We start from the raw sequence: 22282 nt of genomic DNA, 5'->3' as shown, positions 1-22282 counted from the left end.
CTTGCATAATAGGTTTATTCTTTATTATGCACCTCTTTTTTTTTCCTTTTCTGTGGCACGGGCTTCAGATTCTGCACGTGATGATTTTGCCCCTGCTGCAATGTGGTCCTACCGCATGGTGAAGGAAGGATGCTCAGAATTGAATTATTTCATATCCCAGAATCTGACAGTTTTACATTGCCATTTCTCTTTGTTTTCTTCCTAGTATATCTTCTGGTATTTTTATTTTATTTTTTAAAGATCAAACATTAAGGCTAGTGATTGTTACCACAAAACTTGTTGTTCTTGTTTCCAACTAAAAGGTATTTAGTGAACTGCAACTGAAAGAATTATCAGGGTGTAATTTTTCCTTTTTGGGGAGGCGGGGGTAATTTGCTTACATCAATCTTTCTGCTTTGCTAGGTCTATGAAGAACACAAGGCTTCATTTTTCTAGGTGATTCTAACTTGTTCATGCTGATTTTGAATGATAAGGGGAAATTTGTGAAAAAGACTCATCATGAAATTTGAGGAGTGAGTACCTTTATGCTCAGAGTAAATAAATAATCTTGTTCTGTATTTTGGTGCAAGTCTCAGCCAGCCCTCTTGCTGATGGTGTCCTTTAGAACTAACCTGGGTTATTGTATGTGTAGAGTGCAAACTGAAATGATACCAGGCAGTGTTTTTGTGGTTATGTGTTTGTAAGGGGTGTCATGGTAGCTAAAGGGAGCATAGAGTTTACACTCATCATGTTCAGCTTGTCTTCCAAATGCTGTGTTCCTACCCCTTTGCTGCCAGCCACCTGGGACCTGTTCTTACCTGGTAAATGTTTCTTGTGGCCATTAGAGGGTCTGCATGCTCACAGTCTGCAAGTTCTTTCTTCAGCCTGGCTGCCAAAACCACGTTTGCACAAGTTAGTAGCTAGGTGGTAAGGGTCAAAACAGGGATTTCTCTAAAGTCTGTGTATTAGGTTCCTTCAGAGCACAGGAAAAACACGAAAGAGGAGTGTGGACTAATTCTGTTTAACAGCTTGTGCAAAATATATGTAGGAGTGTAAAGAAGAAACTGTCACTACTGAATCTCAGAAGAAGTGAATGTAAGAAAAATGTTTAGAATTTAGGGAGGAAGGAGAAAATGAAGTGCACAGATATAATGTCAAGTTCTTTTTTGAAAAGGAAAGCTATTCAAAGGCCGTTTGGGAAATCTGTGTAGTTTTCAGTGGGCATATTCTGTTGTATCTTGCTACCAGTTAAAGAGTCTCTAAGTTTTTGGTGCGTGTCATAGTTTTGCCACATACCACTGCAGCTTGCTGACTAAGGCTAGTGAAATTTGTTTTTACTGAGGATGGGTATCCTCACAGGACATGCCTAAAGAGGTTGGCTGATTTAGTCTTTACCTTTTGAGAGAGCTAAAATGTTCATTACAAACAACTTGTAAAAAAGCAAAGAGCATTTTGTTGATAGTGTTATGTGAACACAGATTTCCTGAGTGATTTTATATGAAGCAAATGAAAAAAAAAAGCGCAGCAGTTTACCCCACGTATTTGGCTTCCATCAATGTAGAAAAATATTTGCTTAAATGAATGTGACTTCCATTTGGTGTTGTAAGGGAAAATATGTTTATGCTTCACTTCTTCTTTGCCATACTGTTTAATCTTACTTTATGTAGTCATGCTTGAATATACCATATTAAATAGTGTTTTTAAGAATTATCTGGGTATTTGAATCTCCTCTACATGGCCTTTTTCCACCGTGAGAAAAACTGTGAGCAGCGGTTTTCAGTGCTCAAAATTAATGACTGTGGGCAAGTATGTGGTGGGCTCCCTTCTTTTAGGCTTAGTACCTAAGGGAGCTTTTCTTCAGTGTAAAACAGAAGTAGAAATTAAACTGTTGTCTTGAAGTGTAAAACCAAATTGTCCAGGGCGTTTAAAAGGAATTTGTCTCCTATCAGTGCTATCACTACATGAATTTTAAAGATATTTCTGTTCCTGTGAACTTGAAAATTCAGGTGGCAGTTTGGCTTTTTTCCGAGGCAGGAACTGCATGATCCTGTGATATCGGTCCTTTGCTTATGTGTGGACTCCTTCCGTGGCTTTGGAAAAAGTCTGGTCAAGCAGAGGTGCCTCCTTCTCACCTCCAGATTATCTGGACCTGTAGAAATACTGAGCAGAGGTGGTATGCCTTGCTTCTGCAGCGTCTTCTGGTGCCTTGAACTTTCCTTCAGAGCTCAGACTCCTGGGAGACCCTGGGATTTCTAGGTTAAGCAAATAGAGTGTTTGAATGATACCAGGAGATAAAAACAGTTGTGCTGGCTCCACTGGAAGATAGCAAGAGAAAGCCACACAGAATCCCTGAGTGAATGCCATGACAGATACCAAGCAGACCCAGGAGCTCTTTGTTTGGCAAGCTGGGGACCAGCATAATAAATGCCTTTTTTCCTTTTAAGGCTGAAAATCCCAACAGGAAGCTTCAGGGAAAACCCTTGGTGGCTTGTTCCTGCGGAGTTGTTTTTTTTCTCTTGGCAAATGTCATATCCCTGTAGAGGGTTGTGAATTGGCCTCAGATGTTCTAAGAGAGTACTGTAAATGAAGGATGGAAAAATGTATTGCCTCTTACAATCCATTTGACTGACATCTTAAAATTAATAACAAAAGTTGTAATTTTAGAAAGCTTGTTCAATGGGTTCGTTTTGTTTTGAAGCTTTATAGCTACGCTTTGAAGACTCTCTGTAATTTGTGTACAGAAAACAGAATCAAAGGTTCCCCTAGTTTTCTTGCTGGCTTGAGTGTCATTTTGGTACCCAAAAGCATTTTAAAAAAAGGCTTAAACTTCTTTTCTCTCCCCCTCTGTTTGGTTTCTTTAAGAGCAGTGTTTTTAAAACAGCTTGTATGAGAGTAGGCACCCAGGTTGGTGTTTGATGCATTGAATTCAGTTAATCACTTAATTGGTCCATTAGGTTCTTAGGAATTTATTTACCTAAATAAATTGACTGTGTGTGAGTTGTTGTCATTTAAAAAAACTTCCCCTTTCAAAAGTTTACAGATAATTTTATGCATATTTATTGGGGATATTGTCAGTAATTCAATTTGTTGACTTCAGTTACAAAAATGAACATTTGCAGTTTTGGTCCTTTGCTTTTGGATGTTAGTGTGAGTTAAAAAAGAAGAATACTTTTGATTTAGAGTCACAGAGCAACACAGTAATTGTGTCTCTTTAATGTCGGTTTGCTAATACAACCATTTCTCAGGAAGTACTGTTCTTGTGTAAAGGAACATCATTTAAATTAATACTTTGCACCATGTTCCTTTCAATTACTGTTTTTAAAGGAGAACATCTCTAATTGGATCAGTTTAGTTACTGTAGTCATAGTGGAAACTATACTCAGTGGTAAGATACTTCATAAAAGCTGAGAGATAGAAAACATCTACAGCCAAATTCTGGTTTGGGATATGTGTTTATAACTAACTCCCTGTTCCAAGTGAAGAACCCCCATGATATGCATCTCTTCTTTACAGACAACACAGATTGTTCAGCCATGTGTAATATAAAGAGAAATAAAAATGTTCATCTGTAGGGTTTAAGCATTATACTGCAAAGCCTACAATTACCTCTGTCTTAAGTTATGCTGCTTTTGAGTAGTTTCTTCTTGAACTGTAGTTCTTTCAGCTGTTTTGTTTAACTTGGTTGGAAGTAATCATGGAAGGGCTTAGGCTGGAAAGAGTCTCTGGAGATTGCTTAGTCCACTACCATGCTCAGGCATGTTGCTCTGAGCTGTGTCCACCAGGCTTGGATGGAGATGCCACAGCCTGTCTCAGCAACCTCTTCCAGGTGTGACCACCCTCACAGTAGGGAGAGGGGAAAAAAGAAAAATAAATTATTTTCTTACTTTCAAATGGAATTCCAAGTATTTCAATTTGTGCCCATTGCCTCCTGTCCTTATGCTGGGCACAGCTGGGAAGAGTTTGTCTTCATTATTGTCTCCCATCAGTTGTTTATACATACTGATGCGACCTGCCCTGAGCCTTCTCCTGGCTGAACAGTCCTGGAATCCTGGCCAGAAGAATCTATGAGAATGATGTATGAGAATACATCATATCTTTCTGTTCTTTTATCACCTTAGTGGCCTTTGCTGACTTGTTTCAGTCCATGTTTTGCATATACCAGGAAGCCCAGGACTAACCCAGCTCTGTGCAGGTGTCTCACCAGAACTGAGTGGAGGGGGAGGATCACCCTTAACCTGCTGGTGATGCTCTTTGTGATGCAGCCCATGATGCTGTTCCCACCCTTTCCTTGAGGGCACATGCTTTGTGTCTGTCAGGACCCTGATGTTGCTCTCTGCAAACCTGCTTTCCAATTGATAAGGCCCCAGCATGCAGTGATGCATGGAGTTAACCATACCCAGGTGCAGAACTTGGAATTCACCTTTGAGCTTCCTGAGGTTCCTGCCAGCATGTTCTTCAGCCAGGCCAAGTTTCTGCATGGCAACACACCCATCTAGTGCATCAACTGCTCCTCCCAATTTTCTATTATCAGCCAACTTGTTGGAGATTCTCTCCCACCTTCCAGGCTGGTTGTGAAAATGTTAAATGATGTTGGTCCCAGTACTGGGACCAGTGATGGGCCCCTAGCTGGACTTTGTGCTGCTGTGCACAGCCTTTTGGACCAAGCAGTTCAGCCACTGTTCTCTCCACCTCACCACTTATTTAGTCTGTACTTCATCAGTATGTCAATGAGGATGTTATGGGAGACAGCATCAAAAGCTCTGCCTAAGTCAAGATAAATAACATCCACTTCTCTCAGCTCAGCGGGCATCTCATTGCAGAAAACTATCAGGTTGGTCAGATGTGATTTCTGCCTTCATAAATCTATGCTGACTACTCCCAGTCATTTAATTTTCCTCCATATGTTCAGGGAATTGTTCCCAGATTTATTTGCTGATCACCTCCCCAGGGCTGGAGGTGAAACTGACCTGCCTGTAGTTTACGGGGTCGTCTTTCTTGAAAATAGGACTGGCTTTCATACGGTCCTCAAAAAATTCCTCTGATCCCTATGATCTTTGAAAGATAGTTTAGAGTAGCTCCCTCAGCACTCATGGATGCATCCCCTCTGAATCCGTGGGCTTGTGTATGTCCAGTGTGGTTAAATGTCCCTTAACTGCATCCTCCTCTCTTGACAACAAGCCTTTATGGCTCCAGATTTTCTCACTGGTTGCAGGGGCCTGGCATTTCTGAGCGTAGAATATTGAAGGAAGAAGTACCTTTTAAATTGACAGCCTTTTTCCTGGTAGTCTGTCTTTACAGATATCAGAGATTCACTTAATATGCTTTAGACACAAACCAGTCCTGGGCAGAGTGTGTGTGTTAAAAAAAATTAGAGTCTGTTGATAAACCTGTATTTGAATTAAGCTATTTGATGTCTTTCCATGCTTACACGAAAAAAGAATTCTGCACGAAGCAGTGAATCTACCAAAAAGGTGCAAGGTTTTTTTTCTGTGTGCTTCTTTCCTGTGTTGGCTTGGCTGGGTATTGACTGTGCAGAGATGTGTAACAGGAGTGACTACAGACAGTGCAGCGATTTCAGAAATGGTTTTCATGTGTCAGAACAACAAGGTGAATTAGTCTGCAGTCACATTCATGTTGCCATCGAGAGCTGTCGTCCGTGCCTGAGCAAGGTTGTTTTAAGCTTGCAGGGTTGTAACGGTCCCAATCTACAAGTGTTTATGTGCAGTTGTCAAATGGGGAGAAAGAAGGAGGAAAAAGAAAGTGAAGCTTTTATTTCTAGCTCCACAGGAACCTGACAGCTCCTGATCTCAGCAGGACCAGAAACTGCTGCTTTTCTTGGGTGGGGCCATGAGCCTGGGGCAGGATTCTGGCTCCTGCCTTCTTCCAAGCTCCAAATCCAGCAGGAGTTTGGGCTAATAGGGGTGCAAAGCACAGATCATCCCTTTCCTGCTGAGCATGTGCCACTGACGGGGAGCATAGGTTAGTCAGCCCTGCCCTCCAAGGAGATGTTGGACATCTGCACTGAATGGAGCCAGAGCTGAGAAGCCACTCGTCCTCAGCAGTGTTCATTTACCTTTCCAGTATGGCTCCACCAGGTTTAAGTTCATTGTAACTTTTTAAAAGCCTTTCCCTTTTTTAGATTCCAGAAACAGACAGTGACTCTCAGAGGGTTGCACAGCACTTAGGACTCAGTGTAGCAGCACGTGGAGGTCTGCCAGGGTTTCTCCTTATCCTGCATGAAAGCAAGAATGGCTGTGCATGGGAACTGTGGCACTGCCTCAAAACTAGTGGGAGGCTGCAAATGCTGCAGTAATTATTCCCAGGAGTAGCTGTACCAACTTCTGGGCTGCTTTCTGCGGGCACTGTTACACAAAAAAGGGTTGTTTCTTTTCCTCAGCATATCTGCTGTTGTCATCACATCTTGTGAAGTCAGAATTGCAATGTGTGTGTCTGTTCATGGCAGAGCGTTCATAACATCAGGTGTCTCATCTGAAAACACATTGCATGATCTCACCACAGCCATCTGAGCTGCTGCTTCAGGTCATTGCTGAGTTCCTGAGTGTGAGCCCAGCCAAGCAGCATTCAGTGGGACACCTTGTTCACCTGTAACTCATAAAGAGCAGCAACCTTTAGTGCACCAAAGATGCACCGTCTCTGTTTTGGAGAGCTGACTGAAAACTCCAGGAGGAGGAACTGCTCAAGAAAAAGTACCATATTTTTGGAAAGACAGAAAAATGCCAACATGGTTTAAATTTTATATTTTGATTGAAATTTTTCATAATGTATAATGTTTTATACATGTTTTGAGTTTTTCCAAGCTTTTCAAAATTTGTATTTAATAAAACATGTATGTTCCAGTAACACTAAAATATCCAATAAAATTTTAGTAGCAGTATTGATACAAGTGCTATGAAAAATGAAGCACAAACAAGAAAATACTTAACTGAAAGAATGCCACAGTATAGGAAAAAAATATTAAATTTTTTTTTTCCTCTTCAAACTTCAAGCCATGTCCTATTTTAGTGAGTAAAGGTAAGATGTACCATTTTGCCTGGGAAATACCTGGATAACTTTAAATAAAATACGTACTAACATGTTATAAATGGTCTTTTTTTTCTCTCATTTTACTACTAAAATTCATTCTAAGAGAAACCTAGTTATTTATTTTTTTATTAATAAATGATTGCCTTACTAAGGCAGATGTTAAAGTCATTGATGGAGAATTAATAATTCATTCTTAATGGTGGTTTTTGTACTGCGATGAAAGTAACTTTATAATATGAAATGATGATGTGGTGGGTTAATATTGTAGATGAACTTGTAAGACACCTCCTGGGCTGATGGTTGACTTGCCCACTGCTCCCTGTTTGCAGAGAGATTTTTGCCAAAGTGTATTTCTGTGTGCAACTTTGAAGAATTCTGGAGGGCTTATTTTCAAAATAACAGCTTTTTGGTGGAAAGAGAAAGGAGAGGTTGACTGTATTAAACAGAAGGAAAGCAGACCCGTCACAGTAGCTTTTCAGGGCTGTTGAAGCTCATGCCCCAGGGAACCACAGGCTTGGCAGCCTGCAGTCTCCTTGCTTGCCATAGTGCAGCCCTGCAGTGGCTGGTGGCACACACTGATGCCATAGCTGTGGGTGTCTCCCTTTCATGTTCTGGGGACACAAGCACAGAGCACTGTGAGAGCCCTGGTGGTGCAGTAACATATGGCTGTTGCCACTGTGAGCACCCTACTGCTGCTCACCTGACATGGATCAGCTTGACAGTGCTATGTTGACTGAGGTTTAGCACTGGGCTGCTCCTCAGGCTAGCAAAAGTTTTAAATGTAGGATTGCAAAGATGGACTCTCCTTGCAGCTGGAAGAGATGGAAGATTCGTCATTTTCAGATAGCATCCCTTTGGCGTGCTTGCAACTGTCCTTGGACCAGAAGGAGTGGCACTGAAAGGTGTATGGCACCTCTTCATTACAACAATTTGTTTTGTTGTGCTTGAACTTGTCTGTTATCCTCACTGTCCAGTGAGGAAGGGCAGGATGGAACTGGAAAATACTTTGGCCAGACTGAAAGCAAGAAGGGAAGCAGTCAGGAGAGCAGGAGTGCTCAGATCTGAACCAGCTTATGAAGATGGCTGCATGTTGCTGCAGCACTGTGGCATCTATGGCAGCTAAGGAAAGGAGAATAAGTAAGATAATGTTTCCTGTGACGGGAAGCACGAGGAAAAAGACTTGAAAATGCTGCTCTCAAGTGATACAGTTTGGTTTATTCTTTGTTGTGGTGTTCTTCATAGTATATAGCCTGGGAGTTCATAGCAGTCTTGTTTAGGCTATTTGGACTTGGTATGTCTTGGACTCTTGGCTTTTATTCAGATGTTGGAATTGAATATGTAAGAGGTAAAGGTGCCTTTGAGAAAAGGAAGACAGATAACAAGGTTATTGACTTTCTTTGTGAAGATGTGTAAATACTGGGAAAACTATGGTTTTTTCACCATACCAGTGCATCTTTCTCTATTGTGATAGTCAGTAGAAACTGCTGCTGCTGCTACTGCTGGGCAGTTTCATGGTTTGTCATGTAACTCCCAGAAAGATGGTATAATTTATAGAACTTATTAAGGCTTGGCAGTTCTGCTGTGCTCCAGGTTGTATGGAGTTCACCCATGGGCTTGTGAGCCAGTGTGGTCTCTCGTGTGAAGCTTCCACATCTGGCTTCCTCCCTTCATGGTGAATGAAGGGCAGGCCTGAGATTAACCTCTGGTTCTCTTTCTTTGCTCTTCCTACAATTCCACAGGTTCATCTGTCAGCCTTAAACTTTCCTGTAGGTACCACTGTTCCTCTAGCCTGTCTTTTTGTCCTTGAATTAGGAGTCCTCTCAGTGAGACAAAGACTTTGCTTTGTAGCTGGGCCATCTCTATAAAGAGTCCCCGAATCGTAATGTTTGCTTCTGACAGAGGAAGAAAAGTGGGTGAGTTGCTTTGAATTCACATGCTTTTATTTGGGCCAAACAAAAGAGCAAACCAAAGGAGCAAACAAAAAAGAGGCAAGTGACAAATAAGCAGATAAAAATGTCTTAAGTTCAAAAGAATATCCATTATTTATTTGCTTTGCCATTATATTTCATTACTTCTCCATTATTTATTTTTTTTTTAAAGAAATAATTTCAGGAGAGGAAATAGAAGTCTCATTTTACCAACCAGTGCCCAGACCATTTTGGGAAGGTGTGACACAAGGGACTCTTACTGGCAGATAAAACCATCCTAGTTGTGCTCAACACATCTCACTGGGAGTAGCTGTAGCTTCAGGAGCTTGAGGAGAAGCAGGCAAGAAGAAAGGGTGTATGTGTGCCATGTGCCAGTCACGGATTCCCTTTGCTTTGATTTGACTTTTAAACCTCTTGGGTTAGTGACCAGGCAGGGATCACTGGTGACACACTGGGGCTTGGCACACCAAGAAAAACCTGAGGCCGCTTGGACTCCTGCACTGAGTGAAAAAATTCAGCTTTATGGCTCTCCTGGAGTCTGACTGAAATAAGACTGGTAGTAAACAACTTATGTGCTAATAGCAGGGTGCCTTAGCGTGCAGGTGGCTTGTAACAGAAGTGAGTGCCTTTAAGCATTGTTTTATGGTGTTGTGCATTTCAGACTGAAAAATGGCCACAAGCTTTATTACTTTAATATTAACACTTTTCCATTACTCTCTCCCTCCCCCCTCCTGCAAGCTGCTGCATTCATCCATTATAGTGACTCTTTTTCCCCTTCACCTGGCGTTTTTCGCAGCGTGGGACACGTGGGTGGCAGGAGGGACAGCTGAGGGCATAATGGCACCTCATCTGTTGCTGAGTGAAGCCAAAGCCCAGGCTGCCACCAGATAACCTCTTGAGGTAACTTGCAGATCCCTCAGTGATAACAGCATCCCTCCTGCCATTGCTGCTGCTTTCCAGTGACCTGCAAGGGAACTGCATCTCTTAGGAGGCCTTTTCCCATTAGGTTTTTCCATCCTCGCTGCTGCTCCTTGATGGTAGGGGCTCTGCAGTGCAGATGTTGTTATCCATCCTTTCCCAACCCTTGCTGTTTCCACTGCACTTGCCACTGAGGGCTGTATGCCAGGATGTTTTAAAATTGGGAAACAAGCAGCCATGATTCACAGGATCGAATTTGTCCTGCTTTCTCTGGCAATGTGGAAAAATGGTGTTAAAAAGTATTTTTTTAAACAAATCCTATTCTTATATTCTCTTTCCCATTCCAAGTGTGTCAAGTTAAGTTTATCTCAGTGCCAGTACCAGCTGTAACCAGAGTTAAATTAGCCTTCATGTTAGCTCTGCTTGGGTTTCACTTTTCAACAAGCCATAGTAAAATAAATCATGTCCCACATGTCTTTAAATTTCATTATCATGACCTAACTTAATTTGCTATAAATTATTTCTACCTGAGCTTCTTCAGCTGTGAACTTGCAGCCTCAAGTGTCTTGCTTATTGGATCATTGCCCAGCTAATCAAGATTTTTTTTTTTCCTTCACAACTTCTGCTTTTTGTATCAGCTAGGTCTGCCAAAGTCAACTTGGCTGTGTAACCTCAGAGGAGAAACACAAAGAGCTGATACATTCTTGTCTTTAAATAAGGGTTTTATTGAACCAAATTTCAGTCTGCTCCTGTTTTGCTCTAGTGCTGGTGATAAAGACCTCTTTTCCCTTAGTGAAAATGTAACCTCAAGGGTTTCTTCTCTTCTTGGAGGTAGCCATTGCAACACTTTCTTTTGGCTCTTCCTTTCTTTTGTTTTCTCCTTAGGAAAAGCGACTGACTGGAAAATCTCTACACTCAGTGTCAAGCAGCTGTGCCTTGTTTTTGTTTTTTTGCACAGCTAGATTCCGTGTCTGATAAAGTCTGGTGTTTATTTCCACTGAGAAAAGCAGATTTATTTTTTTTTTCTTTAGAGCTGTTCCTTTTATTTAGCAGTTGGTGATAACTCTTATTTCAGCACCGTGAATGTTGAAGGCTCACTTGCCTCTCACCAAGCTGATGAGCTGCGAGCAGGCTGAAGGTTTTTGCTGAGTAAGGGTCAGAGAACCCTTAAAGTATTTTCAGCCTGCAACCTCAAGTTGTAATAGTGGCTTGCTATCATTGTATGTCCTCGGAAGAGAACTTAATGCAGCAAGTTTTTATGACTTTGGAAAAGTACTTCATGGTTAAAAATAAATAAATAAATAAATTACCTGACTGCCTGGGAAGCCTTGGGGATGCTCCAGAGCACTTCAAAATGAAAACATGCTGATTGTTGCTTAGATGTAACACATGTAATTTGAAAGCTTCTTTAATGGCAGCTGAGGGCCTGATGTAACTCACCAGCAGATTAAAAAATAGCCAGTTTGTCTAACTTTCATTTGGAGAAAGTGGTAACATGCAGCTGTTGATGATGAACAGTGGAATATTATCTTTCAATATAGCTTTTCTTTTGAAAACAGACGCTCTTGCTTGGTGTCTGGATCCTGGTAGAGCAGATACGTCTGCTCCATATTCTTATGTCACCAAAAGAGTAGTTTAACTCTTATGGTGAATGTTGATACAGGATGCTGCAAGAACAGTGGGCACAAAGGATATTGCCCTGGGCACACAGAAGTCTTCTCAGTTCAGACATGCTTCAGTCTGACCTAAATTTCTGGGCTCAGTGTGAGGTTTACTGGTAAAATGACACGTCATGTGGTAGGCAGGGGGTCAGATTAGATGATCTAATGGCTCCATCTGGCCTTAAATTCTTAATTAGGGAAGTGCTGCCAGCACAAGATGGCATTGAAGCTTTATACTGCTAGATTTTGCTTGCTTGGAGGATCCTCACCTGAAGCAGGGCTGCAGAAGTTGTACTTGGGTTTTTTCCTCAGCTTCTAATGGCAGTAGCAGCCAGCAGAGCTAAAAGTGTGTCCTGATGGGAACCTGTCCATCTTGCTTTCATGAAGTTCAAAATCCCTGTGTCTGACTATTCCAGAATACCACATGTTGAGCTTTTAGATTTATAATGATACCTAAATACAGGAGGAAAATCTATTATTAGGACAGAAAAAAAAAAAGAGGCAAGTTTCTCTGGCAAGCTAATGAAAAAGCAATTACAGTTATTTGAAGCTGCTTATGGATTAAAATATTAGAAGTGGGGATTTTTGTGGTGGGTGGTTTGATATGGTAGGTTATAATACCTTTGGTGCAGAAATGGGAAGTACATAGTGTGTTTGAGTGTGTGTGGTGGTGTAGATGTGCTCTTGGCTCTCTCAGCTGTGCAAGTGGCAGTGTGCAGGTGTAATAACCACTGGCAGAAAAACCAGCACCATTGATCAGCCAGTTTCTTGGCAAAGCCAAACGGCTTGTAGCTAACTCTGTGGGTCACTTGATTGTGGAAGGTCACTTGAATGTCTTTTAAAGTTGCTTAATTTCTTACTGATCTCATAATTATTCCATACTTGTTGTCTCTTTTGCTGTTTTCTGAATTATATTCATGAGTCACAATTTTAATTTCATTAGGAGAAGCTTGTGGTTTTGTGGTGTTGAGCATTCACTTTTAGGTTTAGAACTTTTAATTGGAACTTTCAAACTTGATTGGTTTCTTTTGCATGCTGGTACACATTTTATTTTTCTCACATTTTTCTAAATGAGTTACTCTACTTCTGCATGCTTCTTTAAGGTCGTGTTAATATACAGGTAGCATATTTCAAAGCACAAGGAGCTGAATTAATAACTGTGGAGGTACTATATTTTAACTGCTGTCCCCTTTTTCTAATTTATCTTGCGGGTTTTTTCTCCGCTTCAAGATTTTTTCAGAGTAATTGGTCTGAAGGTATGTTCTTTTTCTTTCTAGTCTCATCTTGTGTATTACTGTTATTCAGGTTGCTTCATTTTACTAATAGCTTCTGCTGGCTTCTTTCCTCGCAAATTCTTTGTGCCATTTATTATTGCTTTATGTTTGTGTCACTGGGAAGTTGTGCAGGGAGAGAAACAGCCTTGACTTCCTGGGTTTTAACACAAGACTTCTGTCTTCTACTAAGTTGCAGGAGCATTTGGATGAACCTCAGATGAGCCTAAAGATCGCGATACACATAACCAAATAAACACTCTTAAAGGTGGAAGAAAGGTCTCTTGGTGGTCTGAATCTTGCTTATCTTTGCAAGGTGGTTCCTTAAAGGCCTGTCAGTTTCTGATAACACGGTTTTGTTACCAGGGGTTAGATTTGCACTTTGCAAAAATAGAATGAGATTTTCAGCTGGGCAGGGACACCATCTGCAGTCACCAGATGCAGTTATCAAGATCAAATTGCAAGACTTGCCACTGATTATGCTGGTAATCATTGAGGTAATCAGTGTAATTATCTTGAGATCAAGACAAGATTTTCTCTGATCTGATAGATTCTTCCCAATTAAGCTGAAGGAGCATCCATCATTAGCTACTGGAAAAAGTATGGCTCACACTGGGCACTTGTCTATTTCACTTTGATCATGTTATTTTATAATATGGGAGAAAAATAAATCGGCAAATATTGTAAAACTGACATCTTATGATGGAAACTTTTTCCATTGGGTTATATCAGATATCTTGAAAACCTACAGCATTGCTTAAAGGCTCCTAGGTATTCTCTTCATAACCAGACTTTAGAAAATACTTCAGTCTGGATCTCTTTACCCAAGGAAGATGAAGTATTTCCACTTCAGGTTATTTCAAGCTTTCAGAGTATATTTTTTTTCTACTATAGATCATGTAGAGGATTGACTCAGCTGCAACTGGAAAGGATTTTCTTGCCAGATACAGTGCTTGTTGATGTTTTCTCAGAAAATGTGGCTGAGACTTGGTAGAATATAATCCCAAACTCTTAAAAATGTTTTTTACCCCAATTCACAGTAATAATCTAGAAAAAAATGATGAGACTTTGGAGAACTCTTCACAAGTAGTCATTTGTGTGTGTTGAATCATTTTCCTTTAGCATCTGTAATGTGGCTCTTCATGTTCTTACGTAGTGATAAAAAAATCTTTTTGCAGATGTGTTTGCTAAGCAGTAACTGGCTTATCTTAAGCCTTTGTTCATTTCTTCTATAGGTTGTCAAGACAATTTCTTCCAAATATAGTAATAAATTATGTTAAAGATTATGATGTATCTTACATCCTGTGCCTTTCATTTTTAACTTGCTTTATGTTGCCACTACATATGCACTGTAAGTGTATGTAACATTTTCTTTTCTTTTTCAAATGGCATAGATGTGCATACAAAATGCTTTTTATATTTCCCATCAGGGTATACTGCTCAGGGAAAGGACAGGAGCCATCTGTAGTCTATGTCAGATGAAGAGGATGCAGGAGATAACAAGGAAAAGTAGGCAGCACTGAATACCTTCTAAAAAGCAGGTGATCCAATCTTTATTAAAGCTCAAAAGAACGAAGTCTAACAGCATCCCCAGAAGCTGTTTAATTTCCAGCAAGTTATCAAATTTCATTCCATGAAATGTGTTGCCACAGAAGACTTCCAACAGCAAAGCATCATAGGAAAGTTAGGAGATGACTGGTAATATTTTTTTGTCATCAATCTGTTATTATATCTGCTAAGCTTCACACAATTATTTATCAGCTGAGAGTTATGAAATAATTCCTGACTTAATGTGAAAAGGGAAAAAGAAATCAAATATATTTTTTAACATGAACGCAACCCATCAGTCTTAAAGTGCTGATTCATTTGCCCACACAGTATAATTAAGATGTTAATCTGTAATAAGGAGTGATAAATTCAGTGATCTCACAATCAGAAAGTAATTATAGCTTAAAATGTTCATTTGGCTCTTCTCAACCATTTTATTACTCTGTGACAGGTAAGGGAGGGCATTCATAGCTCAGGATCTATAAACCTTTACCTACACTCTTTACTTCTACAACTGGAAAAGGTTTGCAGTTATATATAGATGCCTATACTGGAAGTTTTTTGGGAACAAAATGTTGACTGGCATTCTGAGTCCTGTCTTAGGGGAGAATATTATAGCTTGAGTACATTTGGTGTTTCAGTAGATAATGAATCCATTATGTAGTTTAAGTTCAGGCTCACACTGATTAATCATGACATTTCAGTTATTCATAGACTCAGTGATCTTTTTGCACCCCTTTTTTCCCACCTCATTTGCCGTTGGCTTCTATTAATTCCTCTTTGTACTGCTTTAGGATTTTTCATCTTGCTATATTCTGAAATGCTGAAACTCTTCCACTGCTGGAGACTCATCTGGGAATTTAAAAGACTTGGCACCTTGCAAGCAGCTCGTGGCATCTCTCTGGTTTGGTGCTTCGTAGCATCTTAACCCTGCCTACCTTCAAGGTGGCTGAGCTGTGAAGCAGCCAGGCCTCCACGTTTGAGGAGTGACAGGGGGAGATGCGTGAAAGACACAGGTTGTCCTGGGAATCCAAACCAGGTTCTTGTTTCATCTGCTAAATGGAATTTCCTCAGGTTGTCCTGGAGCCATGGAGAGGGTTGAGTTACCTGACGCGCAGTCCGTCTGTGCAGCTGGTGAGATTGCCCTTGGCTGTGGTGTGCTGACAGCACGCAGGTGGCATTGTTCTAGAGGATTGTATGGTTTGTTTGGAGAATTCACTTGGTACCCATGCAATTTGTTGTTCTATAGTGCACAGACAGCACAGAGGTCAGAAGCGGTTGCTGCGTTCCCCTTTGGGTCCTGCTGCTCCTGTCCACCTCCAGCTCACAAATATCATCACTTTCCAGCTCAGTACACACTCAGTCACATTGCCATGGTGTAGTTTTATCATGTATCCATAGGTATGTAAATAAAACCCTGCAATTTCTTATTTTTACATCAATCCTGTGTTTTTAAAACTTGTGGGCTGATTCAGCCTGCAGATGCTGGTGGAGCCAGGCAGGATTTCATGGAGGTTTTTCCCCAGTGTGCACAGACTCTGCTGGCCTCCAGAGGCTCAGCTGCTCTCAAAACTGGTGCACAGGACAGCCCAGTGTGCAGCTTACTGGAAGGCCTGTGTTTACCAGTAGTGTAAGATTTGTTAAGGGTAGGAAGTATATAAATAGGTCTTTTTCCAAATATCTTCTCTGTTTTAACTCTTCCTAAATATGCCATTAGCAATTGTTTGGGAGTAGTGGTGGCAAATCTCTTTCTTTGGGTTCAGGTAAAATTGTCCTGTCCTCAGACCTCTGGCAAACTGCACTTTTCAGGCTGTTCACCTGTTAATTTTAGCCTATAATCTCCATCTTATGGCTGCCTTGTCAATACTAATTGCAAGGTAATATTTTTAGAGATAAAGCAGTATATGGCTTTTTATGACAATGGGGGAGAAAATAGGAGGACAAAGTCATAAAACACAGCTCTCTGGTGGGGAATAGTAAGTTGGGGGTGTGTGTGTTTTGTAGCAAGCAGACTGGCATTACAGGAAGTGGAACTCATGGGAAACAATGTATTAGAAAGGGGCATATTTTCTATTTCAGTGGTTAATTTGCTAAACCCTATGTAACCCAAAAATATTCAATATGGCAAGGTTTTAATAGAAAATAGAAAACTAGATTTGTCAATGAGCATCTTTTCTATAAACCAACATAGTTATAAAAAGTTACAATAATATCAGGCCTTTCAAAACTATAAAACATCTGAGTAATTTTCTGAAAGTCAGTTAAAATAATGATCTTTTTACTGTGCTGCATTTAATGGATTTTTAGTTATAAAATTTTAATATTTATTCAAAGTGCAAGTTTACTTTAAAGATGTCTAAAAAAAGAGCCCTGTAGGAGTCTTATTTCCTGGACTTTTCTAATTCTGTATCAAAATTCCGATGCTGGCATGCAAGAAAGTTGTTACTCTGAAGGGCAGGACTTTACTTAGACCAGCCTTGAAAAGTTGAGCTCTTTTTCAAGATCTCTTGAGGGCTTACTGTGAGTTGAGAGCTTCTTTTGGAGGCAGTAGAGCTGCCCACAGAAATAGGAGCTGTCTCTAGGTTGTATAGAGTTGTATGGGCTGTAGGAGAGGAGGATGGGAGGCACTCTGACATGTGCAGTGCACCTCTGATGGGAAGGACCTGCAGTTGTTCTTGGGGATACCATCAGTATTAACTGAGGACACTGTGATGTTTGTTGTGGCCTCTGTGATCCCAAGGAGTTCTGCAGTGCCATTTGGGATCTGTTTTCAAATGGGGGCTTCTCTGGGTGCTGTGCCTGAAGTAGTAGCAAAGTCACTCAAGCTTTACAGCTGTCTATTCTCAGAGGTGTGGTAAGCCTAGTCAGCTGAATTGTGCATCAGTCCCTATGATCCACATTCTTATGAAGCTGGGTTGTACATAATTTTTTCCAGTTTTTCTGGTGGTTGAAAAGTGACAGACCAGACAGATTGAGTACAGTCATGATGCAGCCAACAGCTCACCCCCTGTGGTTGATCTGTTGGCTTCTTCCCTCTCCCTGTTTTGATCTTGCCTGCTCCTTTGAGCACATTAGCTACAGTAACAAGAAATTCCCTTCTAATGGTGGAGCCTTCAGCAGTCTGAAGTACAAACTGTGTGTGTAGTTGCTGAGTGTTAGTAGTTAGCTGTGACCCCTCTGACATTGCTGGGGTAATAGATGCAATCTTTTTCATCAGTGGGCCCAGTTTTGAAGAGGAGACATTGTTCTAGTACCTTACATTATTGATAGGGAAAATGGAGTTGCTATCACTGCATTTCCTTTGCAGAGAGATGTCTGTGCTGTGCAGCCCTTTTTGCATGTAGAGAGGATGGTGTAGTTGCTCAAGTGCCAGTGAAGGCATAATTTAGCATATGGGGTCTGCACAAGTGGTGGTGCATGAGAGGGAAGTATTGCTTGACATAAGAGATCAGCAGTGAAAACCCTTTGTAACTTCTGACCCTGCAAGCTGCATAAAGTTCTGTAGGTGGCTGCCAGCTATGCTCTCCCTTTAAGGACTGTGCTTTAGCTGCAGCTTGATGCCACAGCACTTTCAGGGTTTTTTTCCTTGGCATTCCATGATATTGTATCCCAAAGAAAGAGCAAAAGAATGTCTTCCAAAATATCTGCAGTATTTAGCCAGTTGTTACTGCTAGGAGGGTGTGTTCTGCACAATCCCTGCGTTTGTCAGCTAATGGAATGAAGATGCTTTTAGGATGAGATCTTTTTCCATTTTCCCATTTTTACTTGTTTGTGAATTATAACAACAAAAATTAAATAGTCTCTCGAGTCTCTTGTCACTGAGGAGTCTTTACAGCCTGTGATCTGGGGAAGGCCAGTGTGGTACTGGGAGCAGAGATCTGCTGCTTATTCTTCCCATCAGTGTTTGGCAAGCAGGCAAAACGAGTGAGGATGCTGTGTGTGAGTCTGGGGGCTCTTGTGTTGGCACGTACGTGTGTGATCCTGTTTCTAAAGACTTAATTTGTGGCCCTCATTCTGTGATTTACAACAGGAATCTTCCCATAAAAACATTTATATTAAATACATTAGGTTGTGGTTTTGTCCTTATCATGTGAGATCTTGCTTGATGAAGAGCTGTCAGGAGAAGGACAATGGTCTTGATTTTTCCTCAACAGAAATGTTTGGGAGTTCACCTGACACTGCCTGAGAAGGCAGGTGAAATTCCAAGTAGAAGTGTTGTCCTACTGGAACAACTTGAACAAAGATATTTTACTGTCACAGGTAATTTTTATAGTGCTAGAAAGTAATCTTTGAAGGAACCCTGCTAAAATGTAGATACACAATGCATAGAGAGGGCATCTGCTGAACAAATAGGAAGTAAATCCCTCTCTGGCACCTGAAAGATACAAATTTGCAGGAAGAGTGTCATCAACAAGTGGCTCCACTGATTTCACCTGGGGGCTGAGGGGGTTGTGTGTGTGGGCGTGTTCAAAATACTATAGGCAGAATAACTCTCAAGGCTGGTTGTAGTCTCTGCTTTTGAGTCCTCTGAGAGCAGTGGCTGTCCTTCAAGTGTGAGGATTTGGTAGCTGCTGCATTCTCTTTTATGGAGGCAGGAGATGTGCGAGTACTTGGGTGATGACCAAAGCTGCCATGTGGACTCTGAAAGTCTCAACACCACAGCAGAAAACCCCTTCCCCGAGTCAGACATCTTTAACACATATGATTGATTGTCTTTTCATGCATCTTTTGTTGTCTTAGTATTTCCCTAAACAGGAAAACATCTCAGCCTGTGTCATTTTTCGGCTGTTCTTTGTGATAGTTATAGGATTTCCTATCTTCCTATATCTTTCTCTGAAGACAAAACAGCATAAAGTAATATTGCAGGCAATCTTGTCCTGGTGTGGGGCCTTTTTCCATGTTGGTAGTTGGAGGCACAAATGCTTCCTTACATCAGTAGTTTCTTGTGGGGAGAAGTTATTATTCAAATAGATAATTTAGTAGTGTTGCATTCAGGAACTAAAGTAACAGTCTCTGCACCTTGTTTGCAGTAAAGACAAACACTTGCAAGTACCTGACGCCTGAAGCTCAGTAGAAATCTCACACTATGTATTAAAAGCAATGTGCTTTCCCTGAGGATTTCAGGATTTGTACATTTTCCTACATCGTTGGATGTTAGCACTGAGTGAATAGTCTTGGGGGAGCTTGAGAAGAGGAAGCCTTGGAAACCTGTTTAAATTACAAGACTGTAAAGAACTCTTCTGTGCAGTCTTCTGTCTGTAGTATTATTCCCCTGCAGTTTTAGGCTTGGCATTTGGTATTCTATGTTTGTACTTGTATTTTAGAAGTATGCACAAAAAGCCTTTTTATACCACACTGCTACAAGTGCTTCTGGTATTGCTGTCATTTCCCTGTGCCGTCGTTCACTTTTACATTTTTTTTTCTTTATTTGTAGATTTATAATTAATTCATATATTTATTTTAATTCTCTGTCTTTCATCCCTTTGTTGGTAGTCATTAGTGTTTTTTCTGGTATATCTCTCTTGTGTTTGTTCCAGCTTTGACACATTCTTTATTTATTGTGTTCCAAGCAAGAGGAAATTCAATATAGCTCAAGAAGCCACAGCTCTTCCTATTGGCGTTAGAAATGTGTGAATCCTAGTTTTCTTTTCTTTTCTTGCAGTCACTAGAAGTAAAGAAAGTTCTTGCTCTACATTTATTGTGGAAACCTAAACCTCAGAGATCCCTTAGATCGGATATTCTGAAGCAAACAAAGCTCTGTTTGCCCTGACTGATGCTTGGTCCCATTGTGTTTCTTCTGGTTAATTTACTGGGAATTTGCTGAGCCTTGTTCTTATTCAGACAAGTTTTGTTGACTGGGTTGTTAATTGCAGGTTTTAACTTGTATTTGCTCTATCTAACAACTTCAAACACTGCGAGTTTTTTCCTCTCTATATTCATTTACTTAGTTAGGCCTTTAGAAGAGGCACTGCTTCATTAAACACTATCCTGCTTAGTCTGTAATGACTCTACTTTTTCCACTCTAAACACCTTAATACATTAGGTAGTTTCATTTGTCTTCAGTGCGATGAGGATGTTCTACATTATCTTTGGCGCTTGGGGCCTCTTGCATACACTCTCTTTGGTGGTGTAACAGTACTGTTACTCAGCAGAGTCCATGCTGTATTTCCAGGCTGACTGGATTTTTTTAGCCTGTAATGAAGCAAATTCAATATTTATTTGTCACACTCTGATGAGAACAGAGTGTGCTTCTTTAAAATGAAATTTTTGTGCTTCTATAAAATGAAGCACCTGAAACAACTTCAGGTCTTTGCTCTTCCCCCCGGTCTCTTCCTGCAGTGGGACTCCAGTGCCAGTGGTGGGAATTCACTGTGTACAAGTAGTAGGTGATGAGATGATGCTGTGGTGATGAGCTGGACCACTCATCTACTCTTCTGGTGCAGCAGCACAGTAGTGAGACATGTGAACATGAAGGGAAAAGGAAATAGGTGGCTGTTTTTCCAGGGGACAGGCTGTCCTGCCACAACACCCAGGGCTGCTGGAGGGAGCAACAGATTGCCAGCTCTGAGTGCCAGGGGGAGCAGCTGCCAGCTCCAGCTTGGCCTCTGAATGGGCTGCACATTTTAGCAAGTACTTAGCGCTTTTGGGCAGGCTGGGAAAAAACAACTTCTGGAGTTTATCTCCTTCAGTAACAGATTTCTGTCTGGTCTGAAGAGCAGGCACTGCAGTGACCAAAGAGCCAAAGGGAGAAAAGGGAAGGATGCACCCACCGCAGTAGGGTTCTTTCATGTAAATCCTGGTTTTTTCCACAGAGGTCATAAAGGATTTCATTGAGGTGCTACCTCACCTCTCTCTCCTCAAAGGGAGCTTTTCATGCTCTGCTTAGTTCCCTTCTGAACAGTCTCATGTTTCCAGGGTTAACTTCACAATTTCTCATTGCTAACAATTAGATTTCTTTTTAATTTTAGAGTAGAAGTTTTACGGAATCCAAGTGTAACCTTTCTGTTTAGGTTCTTAGGCAATCACTGGTTTGAACAATAGGTAAATTGAAGATCAGTGGTGATACACTACTCTCTCCAGTAGCTGCAGTGAGAGTGTGCTGAGCTTTCGCCATTCCCAAGCCGTGGAATAATCACAAGTAATGTACATGCTGTTAAGATTGTTTTGTGTTGGTTTGTTTTTTTCTTTTCCTGTGGGGTTACAGGCATACTGAGCCTCAGCAAAAAGGGTTAAATAGAACTTGAGTTATGAGTTTGGAATGACTGAAAAAAGTGAAATTATGCTTGACACATCTGATCCGTATTACTGCAATGTGTCAGCAACTGCAGTTGGTATGTCAGTTCTGCAAGCAAGAAAGTGATTGTAATGCAATTTATTCTTTTTCATGTAAAATCACACATATCCTCCATGCAGGGATTTTCTTGTTCAGTGGGCTACAGTGTGGATTTAGAAAAAAACATAATTCATTTATATGTAAATACAACCTGAAGGCTACACATATCTGAGCTGCTACAAAGACAGAGAGCATGTACGTGAAAACAAATGGACCTGTTGTTAGAAATTCATAGTTTACCATAATAGGGGTGGTGGGGGGGAAGGGTTGTCTTTGAAACCATATAGGTCAGCATTTCAGACTTCTGTATTTGTGTTCCAATTAAAGGGGAAAATGGAAAAGCTTCTGGATGTTTGCTATTTTAAAGTCAGCTTGAGGGGGGGAGAAGCAAACGCAGTATTTTTCATATGTCCTATTAGGAAATTACATGCCTTGAATAAGATATTTTAATGTTTGGCTTGTATATAGGTTTTGTGAGTTTTATTTGTTTTGGAGGGTAGGGTATATGAGTTTTTGGCAATTGTTACATTTCTTGTTTTTACATGAAAATAAAATTTTCCAAAAAAAATGGAAGCAGAAATTATGTCTGTGGGTCTCACG

The 22282-nt window shown here is 40.8% G+C and overlaps 1 protein-coding gene across 2 annotated transcripts in view; it reads left to right on the top strand.

The window, feature by feature from the left end:
• Positions 1 to 22282, top strand: part of LRRC3B (leucine rich repeat containing 3B) — a 45444-nt gene that overhangs the window by 20669 nt on the left and 2493 nt on the right. The gene's annotated exons all lie outside the window — the stretch shown is intronic.

The sequence above is a fragment of the Pseudopodoces humilis genome, chromosome 1, assembly GCF_049639895.1.
Source record: "Pseudopodoces humilis isolate 2021_Gansu_Grassland_sample_001 chromosome 1, ASM4963989v1, whole genome shotgun sequence".
Taxonomy (NCBI): Eukaryota; Metazoa; Chordata; class Aves; order Passeriformes; family Paridae; genus Pseudopodoces; species Pseudopodoces humilis.
Note: the sequence above shows the minus strand (reverse complement) of the source record. Positions and strands in the feature narration are given on the sequence as shown.